General features: G+C 49.3%; 1 long non-coding RNA gene across 2 annotated transcripts in view; it reads left to right on the top strand.

The window, feature by feature from the left end:
* Positions 1–13,438, top strand: part of LOC138304144 (uncharacterized) — a 93,795-nt gene that overhangs the window by 14,075 nt on the left and 66,282 nt on the right. The window lies entirely within an intron of this gene.

Genomic DNA, 13,438 nt, shown 5'->3' with positions numbered 1-13,438 from the left:
TAGGGGAATCCAAGGAGGGGTGACTTGCGTGGCTCGGACCAGGTTCTGTTACCCAGAATCCTTTGCAAACCTCAAAATTTGGCTAAAAATACACATGTTACTCACATTTCTGTGGCAGAAAGTTCTGGAATCTGAGAGGAGCCACAAATTTCCTTCTACCCAGCGTTCCCCCAAGTCTCCCGATAAAAATGATACCTCACTTGTGTGGGTAGGACTAGCGCCCACGAAAGTAAAGGGCCCAAAACACAACGTGGACACATCACATTTTTTTATAAAAAGCAGTGCCTACCTGTGGATTTTGGCCTGTAGCTCAGCCGACACCTGAGGAAACCTAGCAAACCAGTGCATTTTTGAAAACTAGAAACCCAGGGGAATCCAAGATGGGGTGACTTGCGGGGCTCTGACCAGGTTATGTTACCCAGAATCCTTTGCAAACATCAAAATTTGGCCCAAAAAACACTTTTTCCTCTCATTTCGGTGACAGAAAGTTCTGGAATCTGAGAGGAGCCACAAATTTCCTTCCACCCAGCGTTCCCCTAAGTCTCTCGATAAAAATGGTACATCACTTCTGTGGGTAGGCCTACCGCCCACAAAAGGAAATGGCCCAAAACACAACGTGGACACAACATATTTTTTCACAGAAAACAGAGGTGTTTTTTGCAAGGTGCCTACCTGTGGTGTTTGGCCTGTAGCTCAGCCGGCCCCAGGGGGGGGGGGCAGAAATGCCCTAAAATAAATTTGCCCCCCCAACCCCCACCCTCCCCCGCCGGGAGCGACCCTTGCCTACGGGGTCGCTCCCCCTGCGTGACATTGGCACCAAAAAACAAATCCCCGGTGCCTAGTGGTTTCTGCCCCCTTGGGGGCAGGTTGACCTAAACTCAGCCAATCTGCCCCCAAGGGGGGCAGAAATGGCCTAAATACAATTTGTCCCCCAGGGGAGCGACTTTTGCCTGATGGGTCGCTCCCCATCTCTAAAAAAAAAAAAAAAAAAAGAAAAATTCCCCTGGCGCCTAGAGGTTTCTGCCCCCCCCCCCCCCGGGGGCAGATCGGCCTAATAATAGGCCGATCTGCCCCCCGGGGGGGCAGAAATGGCCTAAAATAAATTTGCCCCCCCAACAACCCCCCCCCCCCCCGGGAGCGACCCTTGCCTACGGGGTCGCTCCCCCTGCGTGACATTGGCGCCAAAAAACAAATCCCCGGTGCCTAGTGGTTTCTGCCCCCTTGGGGGCAGATTGACCTAAAATTGGCCAATCTGCCCCCAGGGGGGCAGAAATGGTCTAAATACAATTTGCCCCCCCAGGGGAGCGACCCTTGCCTGATGGGTCGCTCCCCATCTCTAAAAAAAGAAACAACCAAAAAAAAAAACACATAAAAAAAATTGCCCTGGTGCCTAGAGTGTTCTGCCCCCCCCCCCCGGGGGCAGTTCGGCCTAATAATAGGCCGATCTGTCCCCCGGGGGGGGCAGAAATGCCCTAAAATAAATTTGCCCCACCAACCACCACCCCCCCCCCCCGGGAGCGACCCTTGCCTACGGGGTCGCTCCCCCTGCGTGACATTGGCGCCAAAAAACAAATTCCCGGTGCCTAGTGGTTTCTGCCCCCTTGGGGGCAGATTGACCTAAAATTGGCCAATCTGCCCCCAGGGGGGCAGAAATGGTCTAAATACAATTTGCCCCCCCAGGGGAGCGACCCTTGCCTGATGGGTCGCTCCCCATCTCTAAAAAAAGAAACAACAAAAAAAAAAAAACACAAAAAAAAAATTGCCCTGGTGCCTAGAGTGTTCTGCCCCCCCCCCCGGGGGCAGTTCGGCCTAATAATAGGCCGATCTGTCCCCCGGGGGGGCAGAAATGGCCTAAAATAAATTTGCCCCCCCAACCCCCATCCCCCCCCCCCCGGGAGCGACCCTTGCCTACGTGGTCGCTCCCCCTGCGTGACATTGGCGCCAAAAAACAAATCCCCGGTGCCTAGTGGTTTCTGCCCCCTTGGGGGCAGATTGACCTAAAATTGGCCAATCTGCCCCCAGGGGGGCAGAAATGGTCTAAATACAATTTGCCCCCCCAGGGGAGCGACCCTTGCCTGATGGGTCGCTCCCCATCTCTAAAAAAAGAAACAACAAAAAAAAAAAAAACACAAAAAAAAAATTGCCCTGGTGCCTAGAGTGTTCTGCCCCCCCCCCCCGGGGGCAGTTCGGCCTAATAATAGGCCGATCTGTCCCCCGGGGGGGCAGAAATGGCCTAAAATAAATTTGCCCCCCCAACCCCCATCCCCCCCCCGGGAGCGACCCTTGCCTACGGGGTCGCTCCCCCTGCGTGACATTGGCGCCAAAAAACAAATCCCCGGTGCCTAGTGGTTTCTGCCCCCTTGGGGGCAGATTGACCTAAAATTGGCCAATCTGCCCCCAGGGGGGCAGAAATGGTCTAAATACAATTTGCCCCCCTAGGGGAGCGACCCTTACCTGATGGGTCGCTCCCCATCTCTAAAAAATAAAAAAAAAGAACAAAAAAAAAAAAACACAAAAAAAAAATTTGCCCTGGCGCCTAGAGGTTTCTTCCCCCCCTGGGGGCAGATCGGCCTAATAATAGGCCGATCTGCCCCCAGGGGGGGCAGAAATGGCCTAAAATAAATTCCCCTCCCCCCCAGGGAGCGACCCTTGCCTAAGTGGTCGCTCCCTTTGCGTGAAATTCACGCAAAGAAAAAACTCCCTGGTGTCTAGTGGTTTCTACCCCCCTTGGGGGCAGATTGGCCTCATCAAAATAGGCCAATCTGCCCCCAAGGGGGGCAGAAATGGGCAAAATATAATTTTCCCCCATTGGGAGCGACCCTTGCCTAAGGGGTCGCTCCCCACCAAAAAAAAAAAAAAATGGTCCCTGGTGCCTAGAGGTTTCTGCCCCCCCTGGGGGCAGATCGGCCTAATAGTAGGCCGATCTGCCCCCAGGGGGGGGGCAGAAAAGGCCTTCCCGAAAATATGCCCCCCTGGGAGCGACCCTTGCCCAAGGGGTCGCTCCCTTTTGTCAATAACAATAAAAAAAAAAAAAAATCCCTGGTGTCTAGTGGTTTCTACCCCCCTTGGGGGCAGATTGGCCTCATCAAAATAGGCCAATCTGCCCACAAGGGGGGCAGAAATGGCCAAAATATAATTTTCCCCCAAGGGGAACGACCCTTGCCTAAGGGGTCGCTCCCCACCTCAATAAAAAAAAATGAAACAAAAAAAAAAAATGGTCCCTGGTGCCTAGAGGTTTCTGCCCCCCCTGGGGGCAGAAAAGGCCTTTTCAAAAAAATGTCCCCCCTGGGAGCGACCCTTGCCCAAGGGGTCGCTCCCTTTTGTCAATTTCTAAGAAAAAAAAAAAAATCCCTGGTGTCTAGTGGGGTTTCAAAAGCCGGATTGCAAGCAATCCGGCTTTTGAAACCCTCGGAGGGACTTCAAAGGGAAGGAAATACTTTTCCTTCCCTTTGAAGCCCCTTCGGGCCTCCCAAGTGATTGAAAAAGAAATGCTTTTGCATTTCTTTTTCAATCGCGCTGGAAGCAGAGCTTCCAGCGCGACGAGGGAGGCCCCTGTGACACATCAGCGCGCGCGCGCGCTGACGTCACAGGGGTGGGTGGGGGGGGGGGTCGGGGGTGGAAGGGGAAGGTCTTCCCCTTCCATCCCCGACTTGGGGGGGGAAGGGGGGTGCACGGGGGGCGCGCTAGCCTGCACAGGGGAACTGTAGCCTTGGACGAGATCATCTCGTCCAAGGCACAGAAGAGGTTAAAAGCAACAGGTTGATCCTGGCCCTCAGTATTAAACTGTGATAGCACTGCCCCTACTCCCAATTCAGAAGCATCAATCTGGACTATGAACTTTTTGGAGTAGCAAGGGCTTTTTAGGACAGGTGCAGAGCACATGGCCTGTTTGAGCTCATCAAAAGCTTTTTGACAGCCAGCTGTCCACAATACCTTTTTAGGCATCTTTTTACTAGTGAGGTCATTAAGAGGAGCTGCAACGGAGCCATAATTCTTGATAAACCTCCTATAGTACCCTGTGAGGCCTAAAAGGCTGTCATCTGGGTTTGAGTTGTAGGGGGAGCCCATTCCATAATGGTCTGGATCTTCCCCTGCAGTGGTGCAATCTGTTCCCCACCTACCAGGTGGCCCAGATAAACCACTTCCCCCTGCCCTATCTGGCACTTTGAGGACTTGATAGTGAGGTCTGCCTTTTGCAGGGCCTCCAAAACTTTCCATAGGTGGACCAGGTGATCATCCCAGGTGGATCTAAAGAATGCTATATCATCCAGATATGCTGCACTAAAAGCTTCCAACCCTTGCAGGACTGTGTTCACCAACCTTTGAAAAGTGGCAGGTGCCTTCTTCAGACCAAAGGGCATCACAGTGAATTGATAGTGCCCTCCAATGGTTGAAAATGCAGTCTTGGGTTTAGCATCTTCTGATAATTTAATCTGCCAATACCCTGCAGTTAAATCAAAAGGGCTTAGATACTTGGCAGAAACCAGTGTATCAATCAGCTCATCTGCCCTGGGTATAGGATGAGTATCTGTCTTGGTTACTTGGTTGAGCCCTCTATAGTCAACACAAAACCTCATCTCTCTTTTACCATCCTTATTATGAGGTTTTGGGACAAGAAGCACTGGGCTAGCCCATGGGCTTTCTGAAGGCTAAGTCACTCCTAAGTCTAATATTTTCTGAACCTCTTGTTTAACCCCTTCCCCGCCACGGACGTAATGGTTACGTCCATGGCAGCGCCCATGTGGCGCCATGGACGTAACCATTACGTCCTGAATGCTGCCCTCCCACCCCCCTAGGTCAGGGCTGACAGGGGAATCCCTTCCCCTTCAACCCCCGACCCCCCCCCACCCCCCCTGTGACGTCAGCGTGCGAGCGCGCGCTGACAATCACACAACCTCCCCCATCGCGCTGGAAGCAGAGCTTCCATCGCGATCGAAAGAGAAATGCTCAGCATTTCTCTTTCGATCACGTGGGGGAGGCCCGGAGGGGCTTCAAAGGGAAGGAAATGTATTTCCTTCCCTTTGAAGTCTCTCCGAGGGTTTCAAAAGCCGGATTGCTTGCAATCCGGCTTTTGAAACCCCACTAGACACCAGGGATTTTTTTTTTTTTAGATGTAATTGACAGAAGGGAGCGACCCCTTGGGCAAGGGTCGCTCCCAGGGGGTCATTTTTTTTTAATAATAGGCCGATCTGCCCCCAGGGGGGGGCAGAAACCTCTAGACACCAGGGATACTTTTTTTTTTTTTGTGATTTGTTTTCTTTTGTGTTTTAGGTGTGGGATGCGACCCCTTAGGCAAGGGTCGCTCCCATAGGGGGGAAATTATATTTAGGCCATTTCTGCCCCCTTTGGGGGCAGATTGGCTTATTTTTATGAGGCCAATCTGCCCCCAAGGGGGGCAGAAACCACTAGACACCAGGGAGTTTTTTTTGTTTGTTTGTTTTTCACGTAAGGGGAGCGACCCCTTAGGCAAGGGTCGTTCCCATGGGGGGCAAATTTATTTTAGGCCATTTCTGCCCCCCATGGGGGCAGATCAGCCTATTTTTATTAGGCCGATCTGCCCCCACGGGGGGCAGAAACCACTAGGCACCAGGGATTTTTGTTGTTGTTGTGTTTTACAGATGGGGAGCGTCCCCTTAGGCAAGGGTCGCTCCCCTGGAGGGGCAAATTGTATTTAGGCCATTTCTGCCCGCTTTGGGGGCAGATCGGCCGATTTTAGGTCAATCTGCCCCCCCTGGGCCCGGCTGAGCTAGAGGCCAAAATCCGCAGGTAGGCACTGTTTTCTATGAAAAAATGTGATGTGTCCACGTTGTGTTTTGGGCCATTTCCTGTCGCGGGCGCTAGGCCTACCCACACCAGTGAGGTATCATTTTTATCGGGAGACTTGGGGGAACGCTAGGTGGAAGGAAATTTGTGGCTCCTCTCAGATTCCAGAACTTTCTGTCACTGAAATGTGAGGAAAACATGTTTTTTTAGCCAAAATATGAGGTTTGCAAAGGATTCTGGGTAACAGAACCTGGTCAGAGCCCCACAATTCACCCCATCTTGGATTCCCCTGGGTTTCTAGTTTTCAAAAATGCGCTGGTTTGCTAGGTTTCCCCAGGTGCCGGCTGAGCTAGAGGCCAAAATCCACAGGTAGGCCCTGTTTTCTATGAAAAAATGTGATGTGTCCAGGTTGTGTTTTGGGCCATTTCCTGTCGCGGGCGCTAGGCCTACCCACACAAGTGAGGTATCATTTTTATCGGGAGACTTGGGGGAACGCTGGGTGGAAGGAAATTTGTGGCTCCTCTTAGATTCCAGAACTTTCTGTCACCGAAATGTGAGGAACATGTGTTTTATTAGCCAAATTTTGAGGTTTGCAAAGGATTCTGGGTAACAGAACCTGGTCCGAGCCCCGCAAGTCACCCCTCCTTGGATTCCCCTAGGTCTCTAGTTTTCAGAAATGCACAGGTTTGGTAGGTTTCCCTAGGTGCCGGCTGAGCTAGAGGCCAAAATCTACAGGTAGGCACTTCGCAAAAAACACCTCTGTTTTTTTCTAAAATTTAGGATGTGTCCACGTTGCGCTTTGGGGTGTTTCCTGTCGCCGGCGCTAGGCCTACCCACGCAAGTGAGGTATCATTTTTATCGGGAGACTTGGGGGAACGCTGGGTGGAAGGAAATTTGTAGCTCCTCTTAGATTCCAGAACTTTCTGCCACAGAAATGTGAGGAACATGTGTTTTTTTAGCCAAATTTTGAGGTTTGCAAAGGATTCTGGGTAACAGAACCTGGTCCGAGCCCCGCAAGTCACCCCTCCTTGGATTCCCCTAGGTCTCTAGTTTTCAGAAATGCACAGGTTTGGTAGGTTTCCCTAGGTGCCGGCTGAGCTAGAGGCCAAAATCTACAGGTAGGCACTTCGCAAAAAACACCTCTGTTTTTTTCCAAAATTTAGGATGTGTCCACGTTGCGCTTTGGGGTGTTTCCTGTCGCCGGCGCTAGGCCTACCCACGCAAGTGAGGTATCATTTTTATCGGGAGACTTGGGGGAACGCTGGGTGGAAGGAAATTTGTAGCTCCTCTCAGATTCCAGAACTTTCTGCCACAGAAATGTGAGGAACATGTGTTTTTTTAGCCAAATTTTGAGGTTTGCAAAGGATTCTGGGTAACAGAACCTGGTCCGAGCCCCGCAAGTCACCCCTCCTTGGATTCCCCTAGGTCTCTAGTTTTCAGAAATGCACAGGTCTGGTAGGTTTCCCTAGGTGCCGGCTGAGCTAGAGGCCAAAATCTACAGGTAGGCACTTCGCAAAAAACACCTCTGTTTTTTTCCAAAATTTAGGATGTGTCCACGTTGCGCTTTGGGGTGTTTCCTGTCGCCGGCACTAGGCCTACCCACACAAGTGAGGTATCATTTTTATCGGGAGACTTGGGGCAACGCTGGGTGGAAGGAAATTTGTGGCTCCTCTCAGATTCCAGAACTTTCAGACACAGAAATGTGAGGAACATGTGTTTTTTTAGCCAAATTTTGAGGTTTGCAAAGGATTCTGGGTAACAGAACCTGGTCCGAGCCCCGCAAGTCACCCCTCCTTGGATTCCCCTAGGTCTCTAGTTTTCAGAAATGCACAGGTTTGGTAGGTTTCCCTAGGTGCCGGCTGAGCTAGAGGCCAAAATCTACAGGTAGGCACTTCGCAAAAATCACCTCTGTTGTCTTCCAAAAATTTGGATGTGTCCACGTTGCGCTTTGGGGCGTTTCCTGTTGCGGGCGCTAGGCCTACCCACACAAGTGAGGTATCATTTTTATCGGGAGACTTGGGGGAACGCTGGGTGAAAGGAAATTTGTGGATCCTCTCAGATTCCAGATCTTTCTGCCACAGAAATGTGAGGAACATGTGTTTTTTTTAGCCAAATTTTGAGGTTTGCAAAGGATTCTGGGTAACAGAACCTGGTCCGAGCCCCGAAAGTCACCCCTCCTTGGATTCCCCTAGGTCTCTAGTTTTCAGAAATGCACAGGTTTGGTAGGTTTCCCTAGGTGCCGGCTGAGCTAGAGGCCAAAATCTACAGGTAGGCACTTCGCAAAAAACACCTCTGTTGTCTTCCAAAAATTTGGATGTGTCCACGTTGCGCTTTGGGGCGTTTCCTGTCGCGGGCGCTAGGCCTACCCACACAAGTGAGGTATCATTTTTATCGGGAGACTTGGGGGAACATAGATTAGCAAAACAAGTGTTATTGCCCCTTGTCTTTCTCTACATTTTTTCCTTCCAAATATAGGAGAGTGTGTAAAAAAGACATCTATTTGAGAAAAGCCCTGTAATTCACATGCTAGTATGGTCACCCCGGAATTCAGAGATGTGCAAATAACCACTGCTCCTCAACACCTTATCTTGTGCCCTTTTTGGAAATACAAAGGTTTTCTTGATAGCAATTTTTTACTCTTTATATTTCAGCAAATGAATGGCTGTATACCCGTTATAGAATGAAAACGGACGTCAGGGTGCAGCTCATTTATTGGCTCTGGGTTCCTCGGGTTCTTGATGAACCTACAAGCCCTATATATCCCCGCAACCAGAGGAGTCCAGCAGACGTAACGGTATATTGCTTTCGATAATCTGACATTGCAGGGAAAAGTTACAGAGTAAAACGTAGAGAAACATTTATGTTTTTTTCACCTAAATTTCAATATTTTTCTTTTTCAGTTGTTATTTTCTGTAGGAAACCCTTGTAGGATCTACACAAATGACCCCTTGCTGAATTCAGAATTTTGTCTAGGTTTCAGAAATGTTTAGGTTTCTGGGATCCAGCATTGGTTTCATGCCCATTTCTGTCACTGACTGGAAGGAGGCTGAAAGCACAAAAAATTGCAAAAATGGGGTATGTCCCAGAAAAATGCCAAAATTGTGTTGAAAAATTGGGTTTTCTGATTCAAGTCTGCCTGTTCCTGAAAGCTGGGAAGCTGCTGAGTTTAGCACCGCAAACCCTTTGTTGATGCCATTTTCAGGAGAAAAACCACAAGCCTTCTTCTGCAGCCACTTTTTCCAATTTTTTTGAAAAAAACAAAATTTTCCCTGTATTTTGGCCAATTTCTTGGCCTCTTTCAGGGGAACCCACAAAGTCTGGGTACCTCCAGAATCCCTAGGATGTTGGAAAAAAAGGACGCAAATTTGGCTTGGTTAGTTATGTGGACAAAAAGTTATGCGGGCCTAAGCGCGAACTGCCCCAAATAGGCAAAAAAAGGCCTGGCACAGGAGGGGGAAAAGGCCTGGCAGCGAAGTGGTTAATGCAGTCCCTGACATGGTCAGGCTGCCTATAAATCTTACTTTTGATAGGTAAACTGTCTCCAGTATTGATTGTATGCTCACACCAATTAGTGGTACCTGGTATCAGTGAGAAGAGTTCAGAAAACTGACTTCAAAGATTTACAGTTATCTTTCTGCTCAGCAGTAAGACAATCTGCAAGTACTACTCCCTCCACTAAGCCGTCAGCTTCAGTGGTGGTGAAGAGATCAGGGAGAGGGTCACTGTTTTCTTCCTGTCCCTAATCTGCTGCCATGAGCAGGGTGAGATCATCCCTGTCATAGTAGGGTTTTAGGCGGTTGACATGGAGCACCCTAAGGGGACTCCTAGCAGTGCCCAGGTCTACCAAGTAGGTAACCTCACCCTTTTTTCTCAACAATTAAATGGGGTCCACTCCATTTGTCCTGGAGTGCTCTTGGGGCCAAAGGCTCCAATACCTACACCTTCTGTCCTGGGTGGTACTGGGTCAGGACAGCCTTCTGGCCATGCCATTGCTTTTGCAGCTCCTGGCTGGCCTGAAGTTTTTTGTTTTTTACGGGCCTTTTTCATGTACTCAGCCATTCTTGATCTTAGACCAAGTACATAACCCACAATGTCTTGTTTAGGAGCTTTTAAAGGTTGTTCCCAACCCTCCTTAACAAGTGCAAGGGGACCTCTCACAGGGTGCCCAAAGAGGAGTTCTAAGGGGCTAAAGCCCACTCCTTTTTTAGGTACCTCTCTGTAAGCAAAAAGGAGGCAAGGTAACAGGATGTCCCATCCCCTTCTGAGTTTTTCAGGGAGTCCCATTATCATACCTTTGAGAGTCTTATTAAACATCTCAACCAGACCATTTGTGGATGATCAAGAGTAGTGAACTTGTATGTTACACCACACCCCTTCCACATTGCTTTGAGGTATGCAGACATGAAGTTACTACCTCTGTCTGACACCACTTCCTTAGGGAAGCCCACTCTGGAAAAGATTCCTAGGAGGGCCTTTGCCACTGCAGGAGCTGTAGTGGTCCTTAAGGGGATGGTTTCAGGATACCTAGTGGCATGGTCACTACCACAAGTATAAACCTATTGCCTGAAGCTGTTGGAGGGTCAAGGGGGCCAACTATGTCAACCCCTACCCTTTCTAATGGCACCCCCAACCACAGGAAGTGGAATAAGGGGGCCTTTGGAGTGCCACCGGTCTTGCCACTGGCTTAGCAGGTCACACAAGAGCAACACAACTTTTTGGTGTCCTCTGACATATGAGGCCAGTGAAACAGGGGAACAAGTCTGTCCCAAGTCTTACTTTGGCCCAAATGCCCAGCCAAAGGAATGTCATGTGCCAAGGTAAGAAGAAACTCTCTGAATTGCAAAGGGATGACCAATCTCCTGGCAGCTCCAGGTTTAGGGTCCCTTGATTCAGTATACAGGAGGCCGTCTTCCCAATACACCTTATGGCTATCACTGACATCCCCATTCTGCTGTTTGACAGCTTGTTGCCTTAAACCCTCTAGTGTGGGACAGGTTTGCTGTGCCACACTCAGCTCTTCCCTAGCAGGCCCCCTGCACCCAAAAGCTCAGCAGTGTCTGCTGCCAGCTCATCTGGTGTAGATTCTGCACAGGGAGAGGATTCCTCTTCCTCAAAAGGGGAATCTTCTGGTGAGGGAGGGATAGTGGGCAAGGATTTACCCTTCCTACCCCTAGCTTTTGGGAGCACTTGGTCCATTGTTCCAGGAGCCAAGTTTCCCTGTCCTTTTTGCTTCTTGGCCTGAGCCTTTGTTAAAGCAAAAATATGCCCAGGAATGCCCAGCATTGCTGCATGAGCCTCCAACTCCACTTCAGCCCAAGCTGATGTCTCCAAATCATTGCCTAGTAAGCAATCTACAGGTAATTCAGTGGCTACCACAACTTTCTTTGGACCAGTGACCCCCCCCCCTCCAGTTGAGATTCACAACAGCCATGGGATGGCTAAGTATGTTATTGTGAGCATCAGTCACTTGGTACTGCTGACCAAGTAGGTGTTGATCAGGGTGAACCAGTTTCTCTATAACCATAGTTACACTGGCTCCTGTAGGCCTCACAATCGACACCATTAATTAGGGGTAGTTGCTTGTACTTACCCATATTAAGGGGACAAGCAACCAAGGTGGCAAAGTTCAATGCCACCATCAGAGACTAAAACAGCCTCTGTGGTCTCCCTAACAAGACCAACCCCAACTACACTGCCAATAGTGAGCTCAGCTACACCCTTGGATTGGCTATTTGTAGTAGACTTCCCACCACCACTGCTATTACTAGGGGCACCAGAGGTTGCAGTTGGGGTTGTGGTAGTGGGGACCTTGGTGTTTTTCTTTGGACAAGTGGCATCACTTGCCCAATGTCCTTTTACTTTACATAAATAACACCATGGCTTTTTCTGATTTTGAGAAGAGGATTTGGACCCACCACCCCCAGAGGAGTTTTGTGGGCCTGATGAAGACTCAGAAAGTTTTTTATCTTTGTCCCCACCCTTCTCATAAGACTTACCATCCTTCTTCTTGCCATCCTTGTTACCCCAGTATGAACTTTTCTGTTCACTCTTGTTCTGACCCATTTGTCTGCCTTCTTTCCCAATTCTTGGGGGGAGGTCAGATCTGAGTCTACCAAGTAGTGGTGCAACAAATCAGACACACAATTGTTCAAAATATGCTCTCTCAGGATTAGATTATACAGGCTTTCATAGTCAGTCACCTTACTGCCATGTAACCAACCCTCCAAGGCCTTCATTGAACAGTCTACAAAGTCTGTCCAGTCTTGAGAGGACTCTTTTCTGGTGTCTCTGAACTTAATCCTGTATTGTTCAGTGGTTAAGCCAAATCCATCCAAGAGTGCATCCTTCAAAACTTTGTAGTTATTGGCATCACTTTCTCTGACATTAAGGAGCCTATCCCTACCCTTACCAGTGAAAGATAGCCACAAGATAGCAGCCCACCGCCTTTGAGGGACCAACTGTACCATACAGGCCCTCTCAAGTGCATCAAACCACTTGTTAATGTCATCCCTTCTTTGTAAGGGGGGACTATCTTATGCAGGTTTCTGGAATCTTGCTCTCTAACAGGATTATTATCAAAACACTGCTGCTGCCACCATGGGGAACTAACCCCATCCTCTGCCTTTCCCTTTCCACATCCAGAGATTCACTGTCTAAGGCCAGCTGCTGCTGTTTAAGCTTCAGCCTGGCGTCTTTGTAGGAAAGTACCATCTTGCCTGGCATGTTACCCCCATATTTCACTGTATATATGTTGTTTTAGTCTATGTGTCACTTGGACCCTGCCAGGCAGGGCCCCAGTGCTCATAAGTATGTGCCGTGTATATGTTCCCTGTGTGATGCCTAACTGTCTCACTGAAGCTCTGCTAACCAGAACCTCAGTGGTTATGCTATCTCTGCTTTCCAAATTTGTCACTAACAGGCTAGTGACTAAATTTACCAATTCACATTGGCTTACTGGTACACCCATATAATTCCCTAGTATATGGTACTGAGGTACCCAGGGTATTAGGGTTCTAGGAGATCCCTATGGGCTGCAGCATTTCTTTTGCCACCCATAGGGAGCTCTGACAATTCTTACACAGGCCTGCCACTGCAGCCCGCGTGAAATAACGTCCACGTTATTTCACAGCCAGTTACCACTGCACTTAAGTAACTTATAAGTCACCTATATGTCTAACCTTCACCTGGTGAAGGTTGGGTGCAAAGTTACTTAATGTGTGGGCATCCTGGCACTAGCCAAGGTGCCCCCACATCGTTCAGGGCAAATCCCCCAGACTTTGTGAGTGCGGGGACACCATTACACGTGTGCACTGTACATAGGTCACTAGTCACCAGTCTGCTGTGTGCTTTCAGAGGCCCCAAATTGGGCATGGGGCCTCGTTCTTTTGCTGTGCACCGCATTTTTAGGCATGTCTGACCCCCCCACTCACCTGTTCTTTTCTTCTTTTCTTTGGTCATCTGGTTGTGCCTTCCTTTATGTTTTTTCCCCTTCCCATGTTACCTTTCTCTTCCCAGCATTCCTCGTTATCTATTCTCTATGGTTCCTAGTTCATTCTGTTCTATGTGCTTTTCCCTACCGAAGATGGTGTCCTTTTACTTCCTGTTGGTCGTTTCCTGTTTGTTGGTATTTAGGGGCTGTGATTCTTTCTCTCCTTGCAACACTTTGTTTGGGTGG

Source organism: Pleurodeles waltl, chromosome 7, assembly GCF_031143425.1.
Source record: "Pleurodeles waltl isolate 20211129_DDA chromosome 7, aPleWal1.hap1.20221129, whole genome shotgun sequence".
NCBI classification, from domain to species: Eukaryota; Metazoa; Chordata; class Amphibia; order Caudata; family Salamandridae; genus Pleurodeles; species Pleurodeles waltl.
The sequence above is the reverse complement of the archived record's forward strand: the minus strand, read 5'-3'. Positions and strand labels throughout refer to the sequence as shown.